This window comes from Gekko japonicus, unplaced genomic scaffold, assembly GCF_001447785.1.
Source record: "Gekko japonicus isolate JY-2015 unplaced genomic scaffold, Gekko_japonicus_V1.1 scaffold4160, whole genome shotgun sequence".
Classification (NCBI taxonomy): Eukaryota; Metazoa; Chordata; class Lepidosauria; order Squamata; family Gekkonidae; genus Gekko; species Gekko japonicus.
This window is the reverse complement of record NW_015177143.1, coordinates 94,303-100,295: the sequence shown is the minus strand read 5'-3', so window position 1 is coordinate 100,295 and position 5,993 is coordinate 94,303. Positions and strand designations below refer to the sequence as shown.

At 53.2% G+C, this 5,993-nt stretch overlaps 1 pseudogene; it reads right to left on the bottom strand.

The window, feature by feature from the left end:
* Positions 1-2,639: 2,639 nt before the first annotated feature.
* Positions 2,640-4,064, bottom strand: LOC107124837 (annotated as a pseudogene).
* Positions 4,065-5,993: the final 1,929 nt, after the last annotated feature.

Below are 5,993 nucleotides of genomic sequence, written 5' to 3'. Positions count from 1 at the left end.
ACAAAAGTGAATAAAAAGGCACCACTAACTAAACTAAAATCTTGGAACTGTTCTCTCAAGGGCAGTCCTCGAGAGAGCTCTCTCAGCCCACCTGTCTCACAGGGTGTCTGTTGTGGGAAGGGAAAGGAGATGGGAAAGGAGACTCCTTCAGGTAGTGAAGGGCGGGGCATGAATCTAATCTTCTTCTTCTGAGGTCCCTCCCCTCCCCTAGTTTGGTGTAGTGCCTGTTTGGTGTAGTGGTTAAAGTGCAGACTCTAATCTGGGAGAACCGGGTTTGATTCCCCACTCCTCCACTTGCACCTGCTGGATGACCTTGGGCAAGCCTTAGTTCTGGCAGAGCTGTCCTTGAAAAAGAGCCGTTTCTGTCTGAGCTCTCTCAGCCCCGCCTGCCTCACAGGGTGTCTGTTGTGGGGAGGGAAAGGGAAAGGAGTTTGTAAGCCGCTCTGAGACTCCTCTGGGTAGGGAAGGGCATGGGGTATAAATCCAATCTCCTCTTCTCTTCTTCTAAACCTTCCCAGGTTTCACCCCCAAATCTCCAGGAATTTCCCAACATGGAGTTGACAACTCTGTCTAGCAGGGATGACCCTGCTATGGCCACGGGCTGGTACTTTGCTGCCAGTCTTGCCTACTTCACAGGGTTGTTGTGAGGATACATGGGGGAAAGGAAGAACCAGGTGTGCTGCTCTCGGTTTCTTGAAGGAAAGGCGGGATAAAAATGAATAGATGGAAGTACGAGGTGTGTGTGTGTGTGTGTATTTCTAATCTTCTCATCAGAGGGGTATCTGAGGATTTCCCCTGTCTCTTGTTCCACTGGTTCAGGGCTTGCTCTCCCAGCCTGGATAACCTCTGGAGTGAGAACTTCGGGTTACCAACTCAGGGTTGGGAAATTCCTGGGGATTTGGGGTGGAGGAAGAGGAGGAGGAGGAGGAGGATATTGGATGTATACCATGCCCTTCACTACCCGATGGCTTGAAGGATTCTATAAGGCAATCAACGCAAGCTCCAGAAGCAACGAGAGACATTTCTGATGATTTCTGGAGATTAGCAACCGTTATTGCAAGGAGGAGGAGGAGGAGGAGGAGACTGGATTTAGACCCCGCCCTTCACTACCCAAAGGAGTCTCAGAGCGGCCAACAATCTCCTTTCCCCTCCCCTCCACACAACAGAAACACCCTGTGAGGTAGGCGGGGCTGAGAGAGCTCTTTCAAGAATTGCCCTGGAGAGAACAGCTCTGAGAGAAGTTGTGACTGTGTGTGGAGGAGTGTGTATGGAGATGTGTGGAGCTGCGAGTGGAGGAGTGGGGAATCAAACCCGGTTCTCCCAGATTAGAGTCCGTGCTCCCAACCACTACACCAAACTGGCTCTTTGGTTTTATATCTTGCCTTTCACTACCCGAAGGAGTCTCAGAGCGGCTTATGATCTACTTTCCCTCCCCATCCCCACAACAGACACCATGGGAGGTAGGTGGGGCTGAGAGAGCTCTCTCAAGAACTGCCCTTGAGAGAACAGCTCTGAAAGAACTCGTGACTGACCCAAAGTCACTCCAGCAGCTGCAAGTGGAGGAGTGGGGAATCAAACCCGGTTCTCCCAGATTAGAGTCCGTGCACTGGCTCTTTGGTTTTATACCCTGCCCTTCACTACCCAAAGGAGTCTCAGAGCGGCTTACGATCTCCTTTCCCTTCCCCTCCCCGCAACAGGCACCCTGTGAGGTAGGTGGGGCTGAGAGAGCTCTTTCCAGGACTGCTCTTGAGAGAACAGCTCTGAGAGAACTTGTGACTGACCCAAAGTCACTCCAGCAGGTGCATGTGGAGGAGCGGGGAATCAAACCCAGTTCTCCCCGATTAGAGTCTGCGCTCCTAACCACTACACCAGACTGCAGCATGGGGAAGGGGAGTAACCTCAGCAGGGATGTGTTGCCATTCAGGGTTTGGGAAGGGGAGGAGCCTCAGCAGCGATGTGGTGCCATTGAGTCCACCCTTCAAAGCAGACATTTTCTCCTGGGGAACCGACCTCTGTAATCAGAAGGCCATTTTGCAACTCTAAGAGATCTCCAGGCCCCACCTGGACGTCGTCAACACTGCTTATTCAGCAGGGGACCCAGTGTCTTCCAGGGCTTTTTTTGTAGAAAAAGCCCAGCAGGAACTCATTAGCACAATAGGCCACACCCAACAGCAGAAACACATTAGCATATTATGCCACACCCCTGACAGCACAGCTTATTGGCATATTAGGCCGCACCCACCCCATGTTACCAGAAGTGTGGTCATCCAGCCACACCCACCTTTCCCTTCTTATTCTGCTTACCTTGTTTGTTGTCAAAACCCAGGGCTTTTTTTGTAGCAGGAACTCCTTTGCATGTTAGGCCACACACCCCTAATGTAGCCAATCCAAATGAATTTCTGCTGTTGGGTGTGGCCTGTTATGCTAATGAGTTCCTGCTGGGCGTGGCCAACTCGGGAGCCAGCCGGAACTCCGTTCCTGTGCGTTCCTGCCCAAAAATAGCCCTGGCGTCTTCTATACAAAGGGTATGAGAAAATACGTACTTGGTGGTCCGAAAAGAACACCTTGAGTAGTGCCCATAGGACAGTGGGAAGCCACCAGAGATTTGCAGACACTTGACCCGTTGAGTGTTGCAGATCTCAAACATTATCTTTCAGGGGCAGTTGGAGGTCCTTACTAGCTTGGTCGACATGCCAGGTCTCTGTCGGTTCCTGGATCTTAAAGTAAAGGCTGTCATCGAAGCAGAGTTCGTCGGGGGGTTGCGCTAGGAAGGGCAGTTTCATAAGCAGCCCTGTGAGGTATCCTCCCGCGAGGGATAGGACGAAGGACGAACTGAGGCCTGCGGCCTGGTAGAGAGCTTGCTGTGAGGCTGTCCTCCCCAGTTCCTGCCCCGCCGAGGTCACCTCCACCGTGGTGATGTTGCCAAGGGGCGGGGCCCGTGGAGGGAAGACCTGGTGGAGGCGGAGTCCATAGTTCTCATCAGGTATTAACAAGATGGCCGCAATCCCACCCACGGCGCCAATGATGCCCGGCAGGCCGTGGAGGTTGTGGATGCCGCACTGGTCCTGGAGGTGGAGTTTTGTGGCCAAGAAGGGGGTCGCGTATTTGAAGCCGAGGATACAGGCCAGGGAAGAGAGGATGCCCAGGGCAAATGCTCCAGCGGGAGTGATCGCCATGTCGGCCACGGCACCGATGGCCACGCCTCCAGCCAGCGTGGCGTTCTGCAGGTGGCTCATGGTCAGCTTTCCCTTCTTCTCCAGGAGGCTGGAGGTAGCGAACGAGGTCAAGGCGCTGGCGCTGAGGGTAATCCAGGTGTGGAGCACGGCCCTGTGCTGGGCGTCGCCCTCCTGGACGAGGGAAGCGATGAAACTGGGCCAGAAGACCCAAAGGATCATGGTTCCCACCAAGGACAGGAGGTCAGAGAGAGAAGAGGGGCTCTCCTTTGGGTGTCCTCGCCGCAGGCCTGGCCGGTAGAGGGCGAAGGAGACACCTAGGCCGAAATAGCAAGCAAAGACGTGGAGCGTTATGGTTCCTCCAACGTCCACGGCCTGGAAGTGACTCATGGTCAACCACTCACAGGCCACATAGAGGGGGACTTCACAGAGGGCCATGAGGAGGAGCTGGAGGGAGCTAGTGCGGCCCAGTACCGTCCCCACCGAGATTACGACGGTAATGGCTGCGAATTCGGCAGTGAGGACGTTGTAGAGGCCGAGGTGAATCTTCCCCTGGCGGTAGTAGTGTACGAACCCCTGGACGACCAGGCCCCACTGAGTGGCAAAGTTGGCCGTCAGGAAGTTATAGGCGATGGCGCTGATCCCGTAGCCCTTCATGAACGCCAGCAGTAGGCCCAGGCCCACCAGCAACATCAGCTGGATGTCCTGGAACAGGGAGAAGATGGTGTAGAGCTGGTTGGCGCTTGGGTCGGCGTCAGGAGGCTGGGAAGCGGCGTCCGTGTGCTCGTCGTAAGTCACGAAGAGAACAAAGACCACCAGCAGGACACCCTGGAAGAAGAACAGCAGGACGGGCAATCGGCAGCGCAGGCTCGTAGAGAAGACCTTGGACATCCTGTCCTGTGGTGTGCTCTCAACAACAACAGCAACAGCAGCAATGGAGATTCTTCTTCTTCTTGACCCCTAGAAGGAAATCACCTGAATACATTAACCAATGATTGTGAGTAAACAGACTTAGATTTCCTGGGCTTTCTTCCCATTGGCTCTTAGCCAGGTTTCCCTTCCAGGTCAGTCTAAACAATACGCCCACAAGGTAAACAGATTAACCCTATAATGACTGAATCAGACCTTGCAGCACACATGTATTTCCAACAGTGCTGAGGTGATCCTGCGCAGAGAAGAAGATGTAAAGCAACTAATTCAGATAACGGGTGGGACGTGCGGATCATGCCGAGTCTGACATTAATTGATGGCTTGATTACGGTCAACGACCAGCAGAAACAAACACGATAAACATTAAGATCAAAAATGCAATACTACAAATCTATATACTAAGAATCCCAGTCACAGCGTTAACATTTAAAAGTGCAATGTGCATTCTGTTTCTCCAAAGAGGCTTGGAAAGATCTTGCTTTGGTACAATGCTTTGCAACTTTCTCTGCAGTCTGGAGTGATTCACCTATAAGGAGAACAGTTAGAATTTTTCGTCTTTCCTCAGGAATTTTCGTAATAATAGAGATAAAAGTTCATCACGCATGTCTTCGTAAAAAAGACAGTATAAAAGGACACACCCTATTGATTCAGCCTCTTGGTATCCACAAGAAGAAGAAGAAGAAGAGATTGGATTTATACCCTGCCCTTCACTACCCAAAGGTGTCTCAGAGCAGCTAACAATCCCCTTTCCCTTCCCCTCCCCACAACAGACACCCTGTGAGGTAAAAGAAGAAGAAGAGATTGGATTTATACCCCGCTCTTCACTACCCAAAGGTGTCTCAGAGCAGCTTACAAACTCCTCTCCCTTCCCCTCCCCACAACAGACACCCTGTGAGGTAGGTGGGGCGGAGAGAGCTCTTGACAGAAACTGCTCTTTTTTCAAGAACAGCTCTTGTCAGAACTATGGCTTGCCCAAGGTCATCCAGCCAGGTGCAAGTGGAGGAGTGGGGAATCAAACCCGGTTCTCCCAGATTAGAGTCCACGCACTGAACTACTACACCAAACTGGCTCCCAAAAGGACAAATTCGTTCAGGATACGGGATTTTTTGGTATCTTTCTTTTAAAGGCGCTGAAGGGAGAACATTAAAACGAACCTGGGGAAAAGCTGATCTTAGTTTCGGTGACGTGAGATCTCCCAGATATTGTTCGCTCTGACTGGCAGCCACTCACCAAGGTTTCTGTAAGAGAAAGGGTTTTTTTTCCAGCACCTGCAGCCTGAAACTGGGGATGGCAGAGCTTGAACCTGGGTCCTTCTGCATGCAAAGCAGCTGCTCTGCTCTGAGCTACAGTGACCCTGCGGCAGAGACGAAAGAGGCCCTCATAAGGAATCCGGGTTATCTGTTCAGGCAGGCTGTGTAACTGGAAGCAATGTCATCAGAGGTCATTTCGGGGGGATCGCAGGGGATCGCAGTTCCGCCGGGTGAGGTACGGGGGGCGGGGCACATGACGAAGCCCCGCCCCCTGCTTCCGGCCGCCCCGCTTCCGGCCCTCATTCAGCCAGGAGGAGGCAGGAGAAGAGGGAGGGTAAGTTGCTTCCTCCATGCCTCTCCCCACCCCTGCCTGCCTGGGGCCAGGGAGGGCCTTCGCGGGGCTCCCTTGCCCCCCCGCCGGCCTTGCAGGTCCCCCGCCGGGCCCCTCATGGGGCTTGGCAGTGGAGCTGCAAGGCTGCTGCCAGCGGCCGGGACTGTTGGGGGCGGGATGTGTGGCCTTATGACACACTTCCGGTGATGTCAGGGGGCGTGGCCTTATGACACTCTTCCAGTGATGTCAGGGGGTGTGGCATATGCTAATGAGTTATGCTAATGAGTCCTCCTAGGTCTTTTTCTACGA